The 20,342-nt window shown below is 43.8% G+C and overlaps 1 long non-coding RNA gene across 3 annotated transcripts in view; it reads left to right on the top strand.

Annotated features, from left to right (window-relative positions):
- The window catches only part of LOC113931859, a 108,738-nt gene extending 90,260 nt beyond the window's left edge, over window positions 1–18,478 (top strand). The window contains exons 2-6 of one of the 3 annotated variants that reach the window (XR_004819339.1): window positions 4,887–4,980; window positions 5,673–5,864; window positions 6,086–6,172; window positions 16,924–17,056; window positions 18,120–18,478. This is a non-coding gene — a long non-coding RNA (uncharacterized LOC113931859). Of the gene's footprint in view, window positions 1–4,886; window positions 4,981–5,672; window positions 5,865–6,085; window positions 6,173–16,923; window positions 17,057–18,056 lie in introns of all 3 variants that reach the window. The other 2 variants (XR_003522895.2, XR_004819340.1) reach the window with 2 other exon arrangements.
- Window positions 18,479–20,342: the final 1,864 nt, after the last annotated feature.

The raw sequence follows: 20,342 nt of genomic DNA, 5'->3' as shown, positions 1-20,342 counted from the left end.
AATATGTCATAGAAATAGAATTGTACAAGCTGTTGTCTCTGGGTCTGCTTTTCTTTTTCACTTCACAGAATGTATTTGAGGCTCATCTGTGATATAGTAGGTGTCAGTAGCTTGCTCCTTTTAATCACTGAAAAGTATCCCATCGTATGGATAGACCACATTTTTCTATCTCCTTACCAGTGTCCACACAGACTTGCACACAGATGTTCATAGCAACATTATTCATGATAGCCCCAAACTGAAAACAACCCAAATGCTTTTTAAAAGCTGGTCTACACCTGTGGTTCTCAAGCTTGGCTACATATGATGACTTTGATTTAATGGACCTGGGGTAGAGTTCACAACGAATGTTTGTTTTCGGAGCTTTCCAGATGATTCTACAGGCCAAGAGAATCACTGTGCTACAGAGTCTAACAGATAATGTTTGTCCTCTCTGTCTACACTGGCGCTACAGTTCCTGGATCCCCACTATGTTTTGTTTTGTTTTTAATCTCATTCTTTCTGAATTAAGCTTGGCCAAGGATGCCCACATGTGAGCTCCATTACAAAGCATGTCATTCAACTGTCGGACTTGGGACATACCCCTGCTATCCACATAACCCAACAGTCCCATTCATTTCCCATCTCAGGGTCTGAGGTCAGTGGTCAGTTCACTCTTTCTCTTAAACCCTGAGAATGGATCCAAATGCCTTATATACATCCCCTTTCCAAGAGAGTGAGACCACATGATCTGCTTCCCACGTGAGGCTCCAGAACCTCCTCTTCTTCCCTCTCTCTTTGGGGGATGCTACTTCCAATGAAAACTGATTTCCTCTCTGAAAAGGCTCCTGGTGATTCCAAGGTGCCAACTACCATGCTTCTAATTAGAGACCTACTTTTATGACTCCAGGGTGCTCTGCCACTACCCATTTTTGTTTACTGTACATATTTCTTGGTTAATGAGACGGAGAAAAAAAATCCATTCAGTGACTTCTGTGTCACAACCTCTGCAACGTGCAAGCATATCATCCTTATTTTCAGACACTGATTGCCAGCCGGGTTAATTGGCCAAGGTCATACAGCTGATAATTGCAGATCAACACTTCAACTCAAGTCTTCTTGACTCCAAAGCCTGTGTCACTTTCTAACTTTCTACTACAATTTGCTGGCTTCTCTCCACCTTGCTTCTTTACAGAGCAGGGATTTCTACATTCCCTTTAAAATGCAATTTAATTATAAATACCTTCTTGAAAAGCTCATTCTATCTCCCTCATTTTCTCCTCTCCTTCCTCACTCTCCTAAGAGAAAGTCATTAGGAAGGTACATTCTGTTTCTAAGTCTGCTTTGCCTCCAAAAGGTCTCCTTTCAAAAACCCAGTGGAGGTGCCCTGGAGAATTGCAGCAGTGTCCCCACACCCTCCCTGTTACGTCTGTGCATTTCTATAGCATGAGGAACACATCAGCCCAATGCTATACAGTCCTACTCCTTGACTCAGCCTGCAGACCCTCACCAGCAAGGGAAATGTAAGTGGAAGGCAAACTATTTCTCATCAAATAAACAGTTGGACTTTGTTGGAGCCTGGTGAGTAAGGCAGGGCATTTCTCCATGTAAGCCCTTATCAGAGCCCAGCAAACACTTCCTCCCAATGTGGCTGGCTTTAAACTTTCTGTGGCAGGTAGAGTGATGAAAATTGGGTCAGCCTCTCAGGGTCTGGTTCCAATGCCTTTGCATCCAACTATAGCTAACTTGTGACAAATGTCAGCCTTGCTATTGGAGAGGGGAGCTTTCTAGAGGTCAAGTCTCATCAGGTCTACGGTGATTGCAGGGGCATGGTTTTTGGTTACTTGGACTTGGGATCAAATCCTAGATCCCCTCTTTACATGGTACATGGCTTTGGGCGCATTACCTCACCTTTTCGGGTCACAGAGTCTCACCTACCTCTGTGGATTTATTTCAGCAATTGCCTCCTTTATTCATTCTCTTCATCCATTCTGCCTCAAATGCATTATTCCCTGGGACTTCTGCAGTACCTTGTCCTTTGCTTAAAACATGCACAGAACATTGTAGCTGAAAGAGGCCATTTTGCCCACCTTCCTTCTTTTATAGATGGGGAACTGAGGTACAGAGAAAGGAAGTGATGGGTAAAACCAGTATTATGAGTCCAGTTGGCTTCCGAATAGGTTTTCAGCACATAACTGATGAATGAGTCACAAAGCTAGTGATGGTGGCTCATCCAAGAATTTTTACTTATTCTAGCTGCATGTCGATTTGTTTTGTTTTGTTTTGTTTTTAATTAAAGGATGCCCAGGATTGATTTGAAGACATTTTAGCTCATTAGGAAAGAAACATCACCAGGAATTGTGCCCACCGTAGGAAAAGGGAAAACATTCCAACCTTGAGGTTGGAAACAAGACCACTTAAGAGTACGGAGGGGAGCCTCTTCACTTTCTCATGTACTTGGAGAACATGATGTGCTACAAAGCATCTTGCAAAGCATGAGTATTAAAAAGAGAAAACTTTTCATTGAGCATAAGGACCGGCTTATTCATCTCAGCATCCCAAACATCTCTGCAACCTCTACCCCCACTCTCAGAATCTAGCACAAAATCATCTATTCAATCCCAACTGAAGTGGGAGCATTTCAGGAGAGGAACAAGGGGTGGTGAATGGGGCACTTGAAGCCCTCCCCATGCATTTACACAGCAGCTGCACCCAGATGCACCTCCAACCCCCCAACCCCTTTAGTCTTTTACCTCTGGTGAAATCCTTTGACTAGGAATCCTTTGAGACACAGGAATATCTATCCTACCCCTCGGAAGACCAGTGCCAGGTGCTAAATCAGGGAAGAGTGAGAAACAAGAAAAGCACCCCCCGGTCCATGTACCAAATCCTGAGCCAGATTCTCACAATCACCCTGCAGGAGCCCATTAGTTCAATTTTACAGCTAAGGAAGCACAGGCAGAAATGCATGCAGCATTCCCCGGGGCTCAGAGAAGATAAGCCAGGTTGGTCTGACTCACTACTATGACTTCTAATAACACAACCGATGGACTCCATCACTGACTTGACCATTTCCTCCTCTTGCTATACATGTAGACTGCATTCTCCTTTTCACCATGGTAAGCCACGCTGCAATGAAGTTTTTTCACACAAAAAGCTTTGGCTGCATTTACAATCGCTGCCTCGGAGGTAGAATTGTTGGATTAGGAAGCATGGATATTTTTAAGGCTCTTGATGCACACCGCCAAGCTGCCTTCCCAAAGGGCTGTACAAACTCACAATGCCTCCAGCAGTGCAGGAGAGTGGCAATTTCACCACACCCCCATCACTTGGGGTATTCTTGTTTTTTGAAAATGTTACACATTTGCTGGCTGAAAATAGTGTCTCCATTTCAGTTTGCATTTCTTTGATTACTAGCAAGGCTGAACATTTTCCCATATGTTTTTAAAGCCGTTTTGTTTCCTCTTTGTGATTTTTATTTTCTGGCTATTTGAGCTTTCGAGAGCTTAGTGATTTTCATAATGGTTTTATAAGCTCTTTGATGTTAAGAATATCGAGGCTTGGTCTTTGCTCAGAATGCTGTCCCATTTTGCTTTCTTTTAACATTTTTTAAACTGAAGATATAAATATCGCGCTATATTATGTATGTTAGATCTATGTTGGATATATATGTATGTGTGTGTGTGTGTGTGTGTGTGTGTATGTATGTATATAAGATGTAGGTACCGAGATACATAGAGATTCTATATCCCTCCATGTGGGAATATATATGTTAGATATAATAGAGATACTATAATAATGTATTATATATATTTTAAATATATAATTAAATATATCTTTTATTTTGTGATTTTATGCACTCCTACTTTTTTCTGTTTCAGCAACTCAATAAATGTTCGATTTTATTGTTTTCTGGTGCATATTTTTACTAAAAATTTAAAGCCTTTTACTTTCACTTTTTTCTTCTTTTTTCAGTGTTAAGTCTTACGTGAGGATCAACCTGAGTCTTTGCCAAATTGCTAGCAGCATTTGTCCTAGCAGGGTACACTGAATAATCCCTGGGCTTCCCCAGGGCTCATTATCATAATGTGAAGGTCTCATTCCTAAGAGTGACTGGTTTTCGTCCCTCTCCTCTCTGAGCCTCACCAGGGCCTGTGCAGATGTCCCATCTTCTCTCTGTTCCAAATCCCAACTAGCACCCACTCAGTTCCTCCTCTACCATCAGGGTCCCCAGAGCTATCTTTGGACTTCCAGCCCAACGGTTTTCCATCTTGAAAGTTCTTTTGCATTTGCCATGCCAGCCTACATCCAGTTGGAATTGCTTGGTTCCCGAGCAATTCCAACTGGAAAACAGCAAGAGCCAGCAGTGCCCGTGGGAAGGTTGCTTGAGTGTCTGAATCTGCCAACACTGGCCAAGTCAGAGCTCTCTCTCTCTCAAGGTGAGAACTGCCCGTGTGGGATTCCAGAGATGCACTTCAGGCTCTGAGAACCACAGAACCCTCATTTTAGTCTGAGACTGGGGAAAGAACTCACCCCTATAAGAGAGAATGAAAATCCTATCTTTCCAAAGAGGGAAATTAATCAATAAAGTCTAGGGGATATTCATGGAGAAATAGCCACAGGTGCATATTTAGAAATACAGCACTAACTTCATGCCATTAAAAATCCTTGCCTTTGGGAAGGCATCCAAGAGAGAAAATGAGGAGACATGGGGAAACAGGACCTCTACTTTTTCATATAAAGCAGATTGATGTTTTTAACTCCGTGCACGCAGTTGCTTTGATATAAAAATAACGTACCTGAAAAAGCATCCTCTGAACATGACAATGCAAAAGAAAACAAACTATTCACCTCCTTCTTATCTGGTGTCTGGTGAGCAGAACTGAATCTTTCTTCCATCTTTACAGAAATGCTCACCATCCAAGCCTGCAGATGGAGATGAATTAGATTTTAGAAGATTGATTGCCGTGTGAACTGATGGCCAAAACACTCTGGATGTTGGTAATGATTCTTTTAAAAACAAAATCCCCCAAAGCTGCTTGCTTTTCTTTGATTTTATTTTGCCTTTTTCCCTAGAAAGGAATAGTTCCCGTCTCCCGTACTTAACTCTCCGCTCTTAGAGAGAAGGGACCAGTGTCCCATTGGTTTCCATATCTTAGCATGTATCCCATGGTTTGATAGTATGTATATGTTCTATGAATACTGAATGAATGGCTAGGCTAGGCTGGGCCAGACTAGGCTAGGCTAGGCTAGGATTACCCTTGGGTCTAAGGAAGTCAGTATGTCCACTCACTTTCCTCCATGTGGAAATACATCAAAACCTTCTATGACAGAGACACAGCTTACCTTTGCTTAGGGTCTGGGATTCCGGCCATCAGTGTTTTTAATTAGGTGACAACTATAAAGGACATAGCACAGGTTTAGCCTATTTCCAGATCCCATGTCCAGATCGTTTCTTTCCCCATATTTCTCCTTAATAATAATCTCTCACATTTGGGTCTTATTTTGGAGTTTTCAGAGTGCTTTCACATGCCTGTTGTATGCATTTCTCATGACTCCATCATGAGGGTAATGTTGCCTTTCTCAGTTGGAAGATAGGAAATTGAGGCCTAGAGATATTAAGTGGCTTGTCCAAAGTCCCCTAGCTAATAGCCCTTGGAACCAGAACTCAAACTTAGTTCCTCTGTCTCCAGGACCAGCCAATTTCTGAATCCAACACAGCTGCCATGCTCCGTCTTTCATGGGATAGGAGGCATGGGTTGCCATGTTTCTAACTGGAGGAGGAGACCTGGGGACTCTGGGTAGCTCTGAAATTTGAACACCATGATTTGCTTGCAAGTTGCCCAGAGCCTCTGGGACTAAAGCCAAAAAGGTCAGCACCAAAAGTGAGTATTCTTTTCGCTTAACTTTTATTCGGACTCCTAAACCAGGGCTCACTATCCACTCAAACCTAAGACATTAAAAGGAGGATCTTCTGAAACAAAACTCAGGGCTACAAACAAGAGAGACATTCTGTTAAATATAATAAAGTATCAGAGAAATATGGGTATGGAATTTGTCTTTGCAGTATAAAGAATTTTCCTCTCTTCCCTCCACCCCCACTTAGTGTGGAAGTAGACATTGGTGATGACAAATGACAGCCCACAAGAGGACACACAATGGTGAGGGATAAAGGCACTAAGCTCTGAACTGTGTAAGTAGTTATATCCATGTTTATAAAATTTTGTGGATCAAATTCCTCTTTAAGACATGGAGGAAAGATACGAAACTTCTCCTTGAAAAATGAAGAGGCACATGCATAAGATTCCTTTTTCTCTATTTTATGTATTTGGTTGCGTCACGAGATTCTCAAATACTTTTTATTACTTTGACTTACTGAGAGATTCAAAAGAAGATTTTGAAATAATCAGACAAATCCCAAGTACCTTTCATCCAGCTTCACCCAGTGCAGCATCTTACAGAACCACAGTACCTCATCAAAGCCAGGAAACTGATATTGATTGGCACAATCTCATACAAGATTTCATATTCACTTTCAGGGCAATTATGGATCCTAAAGGCTATCCACAAACTGTGTGACCACAGGCTCGCCAAGCTAAAAGCCCTTGCCTTAGTTTACAACAGCTCCCCTCATCAGGGAAACAGCAGAGAGAGATGCTCATGAGAGAGTTAGTGTGCTTGGATTGAGGTGGGGAGTGCACAGTGGAGGCCCTAGAAATGGGTATTTAAGATTTGAGACAAATTTTGAATCCAAGGAAAGGTTTGTCATGTTGTAAGGCAACTTAAGGTGAGCAAACAGTCTTTTTGGTACTTAGATAGGGATGGGAAATAAAGAAGAGACCCCCCCCCAACCATGGCTATTCCTGGGGGGTGGAGGGTGTGGGGGATGGGGTGGCGGGAGTGAAGGGCCTGGCTGTACTTAGGGAGAAGGAACTGAGGAGAGAGACAGTTAATGTCCCCTTCTGTAACAAGGCTGAATGAGCAAGAACTGGCTTTACATTTCTCCATCGGGTGATCTTAGTGAATGGAGTGCATTCCGTGGTCGGGGTGACCGCCATGCTTCATGCTGAGTGGTCCATTCCATGGGGCAAACAGCTGGCATCCCTCTCTCCCATCCTCCCTCTCTCTCTCTCTCTCCCTCCCTCCCTTTCTTCCTTCAACGATAAAATATTGAGAACCTGCTACCTGGGCCAGAATACGGAAGCTCTTTTGGTCTTACTATGGTTCAAGTTAAAAAGACTAATAACATAGAGTTTCTACCTTTAAGGCTCTTCCAGGCAGGTAGGCAAGGCAGCAGGTCAACAGTGTAATACAATCTGATAAGGCCTCTCATACAGACAGAGCAGTGACAGCTAAAGGGACTGGTGTGTTTGGGGAAGAAGGGAGCTGAGAAATGAACCTGAAATTCATCAGAGGGCTGCGGATGCCAGGATCAGGAATGCGGGCTTTTACATTTTCATGAAAACCGCTACATTCTGGCTGTGATCACCTACGTAGGTGTTCGGGCTGCCTCCCATCAATTTATAGCTGGTATCAACCCCATTCTTTTTAAGCACCGAGCATATCAGGACCAGTTTTCCTCATTGGATGATTGACAGCCTGTTGTTTTGCCAGATTGTTGGAGGGCATTCAGGGGTGGCGGGGATGTTGGTTTCTTCTCAGGCTGAACCTCAGAGGGAACTCCTGGCTCTTATCTCTAGTTTCTGAGTCTCCGTAGAGGGAGCCCACCGGGGCTGGCTGATTTAATTAACGTCTGTGTTATCTCTCTGCCATGTTTGAAGCTGTTGTCATGTTGTTAATGTTTAAGCTGCACAATGACACATCGGTGGGCTCCCCCTGCCAGCAAACTCCCATGTACTGTCATCCTCAGCCACAGAATTTATAGTCTAGGCAAGAGATGCTTTGATTCCGGAGGATGTTCATATCCAATCTTGAGAGAGTTGGTCACTGCCAAGTTTGAATCTCACTAACACCCATTTCACAGATTCTCTGTCAAAGTCCTCTTGGACTCATGAAAACACAGTTGCCAACCCATATCCATTCCAGGTCAGAGAAAGTGTTCGTAATAATGTGGTCTCAAGCACGTGGCATTTGATAGACAGGCGGTACTGTTAATCCACAGGCTTCTTCCTAAATGAATTTACAAAATATTGAAAACAGTGACCTTGGATTATTAAAAAAAAAGGGGGGGGCAATAGTAAATGTCATCACAGTACAAGGATTTGAATGCTCCACATTTCATTCCTAGTCCACTTTGGAAGAAATCCTCAAGCTCAATGAGCTTGGAGAGAGCTGGTGAGAGCCTTGGGCCCTGGAGTGAGGAAGAGCCTCAGTTTGAAACAGACTCTGACAGTTATCAGCTATGCAGACTTTGTCACGTCACTTAATGTCATCGTCATCATCATCATCATCATCATCAAAATCATGACCACCATCATCGCCATCACCATCACCATGATGATGAGAATCATCATCTATGATCCCAGCTATAACCTCTAATCCAGGTTGGGTTAGATTCCTCTCCTATGGACTCCTAAAGCACCCTAAACTTCCCCATCTTAGAACATACCAGATTTTACCACTAGACTCCTTAAGGGCATGGGCAATAGAGTTTTGTTTGACATTCCCTCTCCAGTTCCCAGGAATGTGCTGGGCACCCAGGCACTATCCAATAAATTGTTGAATGAATGAAAAAAGGAAGGGAACCCACTCTTCCCAAGCACCGATTATAAGCCATATGCTTTACAAATTTGTTTCTAATCCACAAAGTAACCTTGAAATGTTTCCATTTCCATTCCCATTTCTTGGCTGGAGTAATAAAGGCCCTGGAAAATGAAGTGACTTGGTCAAGGACGTGCTTAAAAAAAGCAGTGACAGAACTCGAAGATAGGTCTGCCCAATCATCTTTTTCTACCAGGATGATTACCTAATGAACTGGAAAATTTATTCATTCAGAATCTTTTTCACTCTGACTATTCTAGGTAATCAAAGTTTTACTGTCTCCAAATGGGGCTGTAGAGGAGGAGAAATAAGGTTGGGGAAGTGACTGGCAGATGGCTGAAGAGTGTCAGGAGCACTAAATTACATGGCCTCGGGGCTGCTAAGATTTTCTAGTCAAATTTCAGCTACTTGGAATCAAGAAAATGCATCATTTTTTTCCATTTGCAAAACTATCCATCCACACAGAGAGCACTGAGAAGTCTGGTCATGATGTTTTTATTTGCAGAGGGCTGCTTTCAAAATCTCAGAGTTCCTTGCAAAGAAAATGGCAAACAAAGGTTTAAGTCACCAATAAAATTAAGTGTTTAAACTGGGTTTTCCTCCAAAAAAGCACAAAATGGGCGGATTTCAGATTTCATCAGCTTCTGAGCACAGAAGGGAGTCTAAAACATTAAGGGAAGAGAGACCATTCCAGCTCTAAAGGTCAATTTAAGGACTTTTATGTAAATGCTGGATCCCAGGTGGACACTCATAAAGAAGTGAAAGCATGTGCAAAGACATTTGGATTGTTCCTCAGAACCACAACATTTAAGTTGGTGGAATGGTACTTGAAGGAAATGATATCTGCCAGCATCCCTCTGCTTTACAAAAAGGAGTGATCAAAATATGACAATATTGTACAGATAAAGCGTCACATAGTCAGATCAAGAGACCTGAATGTTAGAGATGATGGTGGTGGTGGCGGTGGTGTACGATCATTGAGTGTGTTTCATATACAAGACGTTATCCTAGTCAACACCCTTTGAATGTTATCTATTCAACAGCCTATGGGTTTGTTATTATTAGTACGATCTTAGGGATGAGGAAAGAGAGTCCCAGAAGTAACTTGCCACATAATTAAGAAGTAAGCCAGATGCCACTTTAACCAGCTTAATTACATTCAATTAACCTACATAGTATCTCCAAGAGTCAACCAAGTCACTTTCCAGGGTTAGAGCAAAATACCTCATGTCAGTAACAACAAAGAAAGAAAACGTTGCCCAGGGAAAGTTTCCATACCAATGGCCAAACTCTTCAGCCAAGAGGAAATGTGATATCCCAGGGGAAACAGAGAAGGCACAAAATTCTAACTCTGTCTCTGCTCTACAAAACTTCCTAAATGGACAGAGATTTCCTGGCAGATCATTTGTACCCTGGCTTCCTTTCCAGAGATGGAGTTTTTAATACTATGTTCAAGGGAGCCAGAGGTCAACACATAATGAGCTCTGGGAATCCACGAATTCCCCCGAAACTATAGCAAACACGTTATGTGTATGTGTGTTTTTCTCGTAAAGGTCATATCAGATGCTCAAAGGAGTCTAAGGCATCCCCCACCACCAGGACCAAAGGAAGGTTTTCAGTCCTCAAGTCTCTCGAGTTACAAATTGCCCCTTGTGCTCAATATCATTGTGTGCCTATCAATGCTCAGAAAGGCAACAAGGTGTAGTAAAAATAGCATCCCTTCACTTACTAATTTGTTCACTTAGTCATTCATTCAAGTATTTATCAATTGCCTTACTTTACACACTATTCTAGGCAATGGGAATTCAGAGACAAATTAATCCTGCAAGCTCTCAGTCTAATAGGCAAAAAGGCACCTAAGTAGGTAATTATAAAACAATATGTAATAATCTCAATAATGGATCTATATATAGGTCATGAAAAGGAGCATCTGATCTAGGCAGAGAGGGCGGGGAAGATTCTGATACGAGTCTTAAAGAATAAGTAGAGTTAACCAGATGTAGAAGGAAAGTCATTCAGGGCAGAGGGAAAAAAACTGAGCCCAGTGGCAGGAAACAGCACGGTAGATATATGGGGGAACTTCCAACAGCCTAATTTTGCTAGAACACAAAAAGGCAGAGAATTGGTAAAAGATGAGTCTGGGGATGTTGCAGGATAGGTTATGGAGGGTATTATATGACACCCCTTTATTCTATAGGGGTTCTATTCTAAGGGAATCCCATTAAAGGGTTTAAACCAAACTCTAGGTAATCTAGTTGCCATATGGAGAGGGGGGTTGAGAAAAATCTGCTATATTAACCCAGGCCTGAAGTGATGAAAACATACTTGGACACAGTGGTCACCTCTTTCCCCTGTAGACTGGAATCTTGCCGTATTCTGACTTTTCAGACACCTGTTCCAGACCTACTATAGTAGGTGCTTGGTCGTTTATGTTGAATGAATAAATTAATAGTAAGGATGGGAAGGTGCATGTCATGTTTGAGAAATATTTAGGGTATTAACTTGGCAGGATCTGGAAACAGAGTGAAGGTGGACAGTGAGAAAGATGGATATGGAGGCAGCTTCTAACAACACGAGCTTTGGAGTCAGCCAGATCTGGGTTCTGACTTCTGTCTTCTGAACTTGAATGGTGCTTGCTGAAACAAGTAGGAATGGAGGGCGGCAGTAATGGTTTAATGCGGACTCAGCTCAAGAGAGAGTTAACCCTTTGTATGTACATGAAAAAGAGAGTGAAACAGAGAGACAGAGAAGGACCAAGAGTCCCAAAGATGGAGAGCAAGAGGGGAAACACAGAAACAGGCAAAAAGAGAGGATGTGTTTTGGGGGGATGCAGGCTTTATGGGCCGAGCTGTGGTGAGAGCAGGTGTCAGTGACCCTCTCTACCAGTATCCAAGTGTGTGGTGTTAGTAAGTCAATACTCAGGAGGATGAGTAGAGGGGAGAGTAGGAAGCCAGAAGGTGAAGAGAAGAAGCAAGATGACAGAGGCCCTGCTGCGAGGAGAAGGGAACAGACCCAGCTCCTCTCTTGCGACACAGATGGCCCCAGCTCACATCTGATCCTCCATTACCTGGCATTAAACCTCGGATCCTTTATGAGACCACAGTGCCTCTGGGCACACCTGTTCAACAAAATGACCGGCACTTAATAAGCCTAGAAAGGACTGTTCCTTCCTGTGCCAAAGGCCAGTTCTCTCATTTTGCCCAAAGGTGTCCCCTGAGGGTTCACTGGGAAGCCCTAGACACAGCAAAAGTTTGATGTCACATCAGGAGGATTTGCTGTGAGACTCTGCTTGTCCTGAGTGAGGTGATTAACCAAGCTATGAGGCCTCTTTCTAGAAAGAACGTCATGGTAATTGCGGACAGCCTTCCGTACGATGGAAGAGTTCAGGAATAACAAGAATAATGAATAAGCAATCAGTCTATTCTTGGGTCTACTATTACTGCCCTTCTAGTTGGGTGTTCAGAGTCTCCTGGGATTCCCTAAACTACAGCACTGTTCCCAGAGACACCAAGAAACTGAGGCTGGAGACATAATAACTCATAACAAACATTCTGATTGGAACTGATGGCCATTCTGGAAGCTGTGACATGTTTTCCTGATGTTTTATCTTCTCTCTCCCCATGATCCCCTGTGCAGGCTGGACATGAGAAGTCCTTGACCAGAAAGCACACCTGAGTTTGAATCCCAGCTCTGCCAGTTCCCAGCTGCATGGCTTTAAGCCCCTCACTTCATAGCTCCTACCTCAAAGGACTTTTGCGAGGACTATTGCTAATATATGCAAATGGCCTGGCACATAGTAGACTTTCAATAAATGAGAGCGATTAGTGTTATTATGATAGAGGGTATCTTTGGCGAGAATGCAAAAGACTGGCAGCCTGACAAGCCAGAAGCCAGAGCTACATTCTGGAAACTACCGCCGAAGTGTGCAGTAGTCCTAATTAGAATTCTCATTAAATTCTGATAATGAGAAATGTGCGAGAAGACACTTTTCAATCTCCCAAGAGAAAACAGGAAGTGGGAGGATTAAAAAAAAGCGAAGAAAAGAAAAGTAACACTCAGTGGCATCTCATTTTTATTTTCTTCACCTTACCGAGTGTTAAAAGAAATGAGATGAAATGTCCTTTCTGTGATCATCTTTGGACTTAATGGGGTTGTTCCATAATACTCTTGTCTGGGGAGGATTAGTACCCAAGTAGATGTATTTCTCTCCCAGCTCAAGAACAGGTTGAACCCTCAAAATAACTGAGGATGTTATAGGATGGAGCGTGGTGGGAGCAGGTAGGTTTGGATAAGAGGTTCAGGATTTAAGTTTGTAACTGGCAGGATTGTTCTGGAGGATGCCTGTGTATGAAACAAAGTAGAAGCTTTAAGTCAGTTGTTTGGGGAAGTGATCCTAAGGAAAGGGAGGAGGGTCTAGGAAGAGCGAAACAGGAGAGGAGGAAAAGCCAGCCCCAGGGGGTTCTATGGAGCTGACAATCACTGTGGGTGAGGGGGCTCCAGCCCACCAGGACCTCTGAGGATCTGACAGAATGCGCTCGGAATTGTCTTCCCAAGGGAGGGAAATGGAGACTATGCACCACCAGTCCCCACCCTGCACTGGGCAAGGTTTAGCCCATGGGGTGTTAACCCCCGACACTTGCAGCACTGCACATGCGTCAGAATGGCGGCACACCCTCCTGACGTTATCCTACACAGGAGAGGCAGGAAGCACTAAGGCAGAAGGCAAGAGCTCTACGGCACACCTCGGTCAAGTGCTACCTGGGTACAACCGCTCAGCTGGTTGCCACAGCAATGGCTAGAGTAAAAACAGCTGACCAAGAGGACGTGATACAGGAGGTGGGGTGAGGGGCTGAAGTGTTCAGTGGAATATTCTCTGTCTGCAGTCCCTTTGACTCTTGAGTCCAGAGACATGGGAGCTTGGAGGTAGCACAGCTTCACACACAAAGGGCATCATCTTTGAATCTGTGGACCCTCAGAGTTTTCCTATCTGCCATTTCGTCTGTTCCTCATTGAAATCCTGTCGAAAGACAGGACAGGGGTGAACAGCCCTACTGTGCAGACAGGGAAAGATGCTCAGAGACCTTCCACAACCAGGTCGGAGTATTTGAGGTTGAGCCAAGCCCAGGTGTCTGGAAGTGATTCTCAAACAGTGGTCCACCAACTGCCCACATCAGAATCTCTGATGTGTTTCTTAAAATGCCGATTCTGGGGTCCCCCAGAGCTACTGAATTGTGGTGTTCGAGTCCGAGTACTCTTTTATACAAGTCACTGGAGTACTCTCTCTATTTGGAGCAGTTGCCCTTGACTTCACCATACAATGGTAACTGGTTTCCAGCCAATGGAATCTGCTTCCAGGGCTTTGGATCTAGGTCTTTCCCAACCCCAAAGCTAATCATCTCCCAGAATCCTGGAATAAAAAAAGGTTGGTTACTATGATAAGAGCCCCTAGTGGGGTCATTCCAAGACTGAGGCATAACAGGGAGAGAAATCAAGGGATTTTTGGAAGCAGAGTTCCTGGCCGAGAGGACCACAACCATCCTCACACACATCACAATCTCTATGCAGATCCTATGGGTGAGGACAACAATGTTCAAGATCATGCAGCTTTTTCCAGAGCTAGAATTCAAGCCACAAATTTCCCAGTGCCCACCCCAGTGCACTTGGGAGCCTACCCATCTGCAAAATAGCAGGAAAATCTCCTCTGCTGTCCAGACCTTCCTGCACCACCACCCACCCCTTGCCCCCCAAACAATTAGCCATGTATTCTGTTTGCTATTCCCTAGGACTCAGGACTGCTACCTGCACTCATACACCAACCCCACCCCTTACTCCATCCCCCAAGCTTTAACTAAAGCTCTGGGTGGTTTCCTGTTATCTCCATGTGACCCTCTGCCAGACCAGAGGGGCTGGGTTGAAATGAATTCCCCAGAACTTCATTGACTCTGCAGCCTTCGGAAGGGCCCTTGGAAAAGAGCATCAGGAGGCAGGAACTTGATAGGGTAGAAGGTTGTGGAGTGTCCAGTGGATATGAAAACTAGGTCTGTGGGGAGGGTAGGAGGATGCAAGACAGAAATGCAGAGAGGAAGTGAAGGAGGGAGGATGTGGGGGAGAAGGGAGGGAGAGGCGAAGGCACAGCCCAGAAACAAGACACAGAGAAGAAGACAGAGAAAGAGATCATGTATAAGGAAGGACACAGAGTCTGAAATTTGTATGTCTGCCTCCTCCACTAGCTGCCAAAGTCTTGGATTGCAGGACCTGTGTCTGATTCATTTCAGTGTACCCATGCTTAGCCCCGATCTTGACGTATAGCAGATGTTCAGTATATATTTGTTCGATCAGTCAGTGAACAGAAAGACAGCTTTGTAGAACAAATCTACAAAAAAAAGTATATTGTCATTCCTCATCTACGAATGAGCAAATGTAACTCAGAGATGCGAAATCAGTTGCCCAAAGTGCCAGGGGCGCTAAAAAGGTAGGCTAGTACTTCATCTGAAGCCGGGGTGACCCCAAAGCTTCCCATCAGCCCTGTTTGGATAGGGAAATTCTCCAAACTTTCTGTGCTTCTGAACCAAGGAAAACTCATCTTATTTCTTGGGGCTAGTTGGGCCAGGGCTAATGTCCCCCAAAAGTCAGAAAAGGGAGGTATAACCAACACAGTTGGTGTTTCACCCAGATGCCCTCCTTTTTCTCATTTCCACACGCCAATCTTTCAGACTCTGTGTGCCTTTGATTATAACTACCAGCACCTGAGACTCTAGAGCTGCTCCCTCGGGCCTCTGGCACTGCTTTCCCCTCACCTGTAGTGAGCCAGAGTTCCTGGGGGTTCCCATACCTTTTGCTAATGATTGGCAGATGTGTAAGAATGAAAGCCCAGCTTCCTTGCTTGGAGTAGGTGCTAATTCTGAGGAGTGCTACACACCAGAGCTACCCTCCATGGGACATTGCCTGAAACTGTACCCTTGTGTGGTTTTTTTTCCTCTTCTGTCTGACCCCCACCCTTGCCTTACCAGTTCCTCCCGGGATCCCTTTCTTCCTTGCCCACGAATCCTGTCTTGGGATCCCAATATAAACCAAAGAGAAACACCAAAATACCCCATTAGCCTGGTTTCCAATGAGTAGGAATCAATGATAAGCAAAAACTTCATATGAAAAACAGCTCCCATTTACTGAATAGCCACCATGATTAAATGTTTCACACACCCTACCTCAAATGCTCAAACAACATTGCAAGGTAGGTCTGACTGTAGACCATTCTACAGATGGTCTACAGATGGTCTCATCTCCATTCTAAGATGAGAAAACCCAGGCTCTGAAACAACTCAGTAATTCCCCCAAGGTCCCCTAGCTAGAAGTGCTAGGAAGGGGATTTGAACTCAAGACTATCTGTCATCAAGGCTTTCCTACCCACGATTTCTCTCTTGATGGTACTTGCTTACCTATTTGTCCATCTTCCATTTTCATTTGTTTTTTGTTGGGGAGGGAGGGGTAGTGGTAGAGAGATCCTTTTATCTTCAAGGCCCAGGAAAATGCCTGGCACATAGTAGGTACTCTGTATTTGTGAAGCGAATAACTAAACAAGGTGCTTGAGAGGAACAAAACACTTAGAAGTGTCTGAATTTTCTCCAAAATTCCGTTGACTCTAATTGAGAAAGTACTGAATACCCCCATGAGACAGATTCCCACAGCAAATAATGAGACCCTGGAAAAAGGCTTTAAGACCTACATGGTGTTAACATTTGGGACCTGAATACGGGGACAAGGCTGACAGCCAGCTCGTAGAAATCCTGTACGTTCAGCTCACTGCCTTTGATAAGTGGGCAGCAAAACACAAAAACAAAATTACAGCATCAAAACCAGCCTCCAATTACCAGAAAATAAGGCACCTGCACATCATAAATTGCCTCTTTAGGATCTCCTCATTTTGTACCTTTTAAGATGAAGACAATGAAGTGTTCCACTTGGATGTTGAGATTCTGAAAAACGAGGTGCCCTTTTATAATGTTTTAAAATGAAGCATTATAAGACTTGAATCTAAGTGAACCCTCTGAACTTGCAAGAAGGAAAAATTCAAGAGGATGTGACAAAATTATTTCTAGCAACTATGACATTTCTTGATGTGAAACGCTTTCTTTGAACTGTACAACACAGCACGAGTTGGGTTTTGGAATCTGACAAGAAAATAGTGAGATGCCAAGTTGACAATGTAGACGTTCTTCTACAAAGGTTTTACCTCCCTTGCTGGATCCAGATTGTACTAGCAACTTCGAGAGGGCTGAGTGGGGTACGAGAAGTGATGGAACCAGAACATCTACACCAGGTTCAGATGACCACTCCAGCCCTTGCTCTGTGATCTTAAGTAAGTCACTTAACTTCTCAATATCCTTACCTATTAAATGGAGTTACGAGCCCTTTCAGAGTTATCGGGAGGATTAAATATGGGGGACATAACTGTCTTAGCACAGAGTAGATGAGTTAAGATGGTGATGATGATGATGAAGATGATGGTAAAGATGACATTTATTAAGCGTTTTTAATATTCCAGATACTGTTCAAGATATTTCACCTTTTGTATGTGTTAAGGAAATTCTTGCTACTCCAACAGATAAACCCCGAAATCTCAGAGCTTAACACAACGTTAAGATTACTTCTCACTCGTATAGAGTTCAAGTAGCGATGAGAATGGTGGCGGGGAAAGTCACCGCTCCACAAAATCATGCAGAGACTGGGACTGACCAAGGCTCTGCCATCTTCAACATGTGGTTTCCAAGGGTGTGCTGGGCATTGGCATCTATCCAGCAGGTGGGGGGAGGCAGTTGAGAGGATAATGCCGGAGGTCTTATGGACCAGCCATAATGCCCAAAGCTTAGTCAGACGACCCCCATCCAGGTGCAAAAGGAGAAGGGCTGGAAAGCATAGTTTTGGCTGGCCTGCCATAACTCTATGTTACGTCTTTGTTGGGCAGTCATCTGCTTGGCCCACTCAGATATTCCATAGTAAAGGCCTCACACAAACCTGAGGAGTGGGTGCTATTACTACTTCTGTTACTGAAGATGGAGAAACTGAGGCACAGGAGGTGGTGGCGCTAAGATTTGATCCCAGGTTAGTTATCTCTCTGAAAGTGACAGAGATGTCATAACTGTGCCCAGATAGTCATTACTCACAAAAGACGTAATAGCTCAGACTTTTGCATTGGGGGGGTGACTTAGGTACCATCTGTGTCAGGCAGACTCTAAGATGGCCCCAAATGATCCCCATCTTCTAGTCTTCACAGCCTTATATAGTGCTTTCCCCTTGAGCAACTTGCCTCTCACCAACAGAATACAGTGACGTTGAGAAGTTGTCAATTCTATCCTTAGGTGACAAGTGACTGTGACTTCTGTCTTGCTAGCAAATGCTCTCTTTTGCTGTCTTTCATGGAGTAAGCTGATATATTAGAGAGGCCCCCAAGGAAAGAAACTGAAGATGGCCTAAGACCAAGAGCCAGGTAGGAACGAAGACCCTCAGTCCAACAAGCCTTGAGGAGCTGAATCCCACCAACGACTACGTGAGTGAGCTTGCAAGCAGATCTGCGCCGCTTGAGCCTGTAGTAATGATACTCCAACCCTGGCTTACACCTTGACTGCCGGCTCACGAGAGACCCCTGAGGCACACAACCCAGTTAAGCCATGCTCAGATTTCTGACCTCTTATAGTAAATAACAATAAATGATAATAAATCATAAATGTGTTGTTTTAAGCTGCCAAGTTTTGGAGTGACTATGTAATTGCATGACAATAGATAACTAATAAACCATCTAAAGCCAACCTTTTTTTACTACTATGGATCGCCTTAATGATGATTTTATCCCCTACAGACCTCTAGATCTGAAAAATTCCTTCTATCAAGCAAACCACGTTCATGGAACAAGAATTTATTTTCTTTCCAATTTTTAAAAATTCACCAAAATTCTCACAGGGTTTGCAGTCAAATCAGGTCCCTAACATGCTCATGACATCACCAACAGCCAGGGAATTGGAAGAAAAGGCACCACACCGAGTTCAGAATTGTCTTACCCAAACCCAAGGTGAAGGAGAGCTGGATGAAATTGATGTTCCTTCTAATTCCTTCTTCAGGGCCTGTGGTATATGATGATCCTGAATGAAGTTTTAAAATATTGAAAATAATATCTGGGAACTGTGCTCAGAGCTTTATGAAGACTGTACCACTGCATCCTCATACCAATTCTTTGATAGCTGCTATTATTATGTCCACTTGGAAGCAGACATGGATCCTCTGATTCTATAGGTCCTACTCTTATCCAAAAGATGGCACGGCCTCCTAGGGAGGAAAAGGGACTTTCCCAAAGTCCTACAAAATTAAGGGACACTGAATTAAAATTCCTGCTTTCCTGCGTGCTTGTCCCAGAGGGGTCCTCTGGTCCTGCTTTCTTTCCCACCCTGGAGACACTAACGCATTCTGAAGGCCAAGTCTGTTTTGCTGCTGACAGATGGGAGGACGGGGGACAGATCTGAAGAACATGAAGGACAGAAACATCAACAAAGATGGCATCAGGCCAATTCAGTCCCTCCAGGTCAGTGACAGCTGGCAGGAGTGGGTACTACCTGACCCAGAGGAGTAATACTTCTCCCTGGATTTAGAACAATTTTGGTACACATTATGGTTCCCAATGATTTTACCCCAGTGGAAGAAAATGCAGGCCTGGGTCATATGAGGAGGAAACAGATCATGGTGATAGGGTTGGCTTTGGAATCATACAGATGTGGGTTTGAATTCCCAACCCTGCCGCTCACTGGACGTATGATCTTGCAAGAATCATTTCACCTCTCTGAGTCTCAGTTTTCCCATCTTGAAAATGGGAACGATGCCTCTTCCTCGGAGCACTGTTGAGAGGAGAAAGGCACTTCATGGACAGTACTTGACCTGGTGCCTGGCCCGATAATAATAAAAGCTCAATAACTGGTAACAGACTTGTCATTATTACCATTACAACAATTATTATCTTTCAAGGCTGAGACTGTCTGAATTTATGAGTAAGAAAACTTATTTAGTTTTAGGTGATAAATGAATATTTCTGTTTTTATTATTATTTCTAACAGGATTGCTCTTAAAAAAAGCAACCTGAAAATTTCTGGGACAGGGAAATTGGGATCTTCTAAGCACTGGGCTGGGGACAGCTTACCTTAAATGGGAAGATATTATTATTAACTGTCTCCAACACGCCTTTAAAAATAGTCCCCAGGCAGGGTGCCTGGCTGGCTCAGTCGGTAGACTCTTGATCTCGGGGCTGTAGTTTCAAGCCCTATGTTGGGTGTAGAGATTACTTAAAAAATAAAATCTTAAAAAAAAAAAAAAAAAAGTCCCCAGACTAGTCTGATAAGAGGTTCCTGAACTCACTCAGACATCTGCCTTTGTCCTCGGGGAGGGATAAAGACCTGGGGTATCACTGCCACTACCCCAGTGTGTGACTGACCTCATTCCAGGGAGCTGTAAGGACATTTAACATATTGGCGACAAAGAGTATGTATACAACATGGTATGTGGTCAAGAGCTCGAGGGTGAATCGGAAAGATCTGGGGCTCAATCAGCTCTGTCACTGACTTGCTGTGTTACTTTGTACAAGCATAATCTCTCTGAGCCTAGCC

This window comes from Zalophus californianus, chromosome 10 (assembly GCF_009762305.2).
Source record: "Zalophus californianus isolate mZalCal1 chromosome 10, mZalCal1.pri.v2, whole genome shotgun sequence".
In the NCBI taxonomy this organism is placed as follows: domain Eukaryota; kingdom Metazoa; phylum Chordata; class Mammalia; order Carnivora; family Otariidae; genus Zalophus; species Zalophus californianus.
The sequence above is the reverse complement of the archived record's forward strand: the minus strand, read 5'-3'. Positions and strand labels throughout refer to the sequence as shown.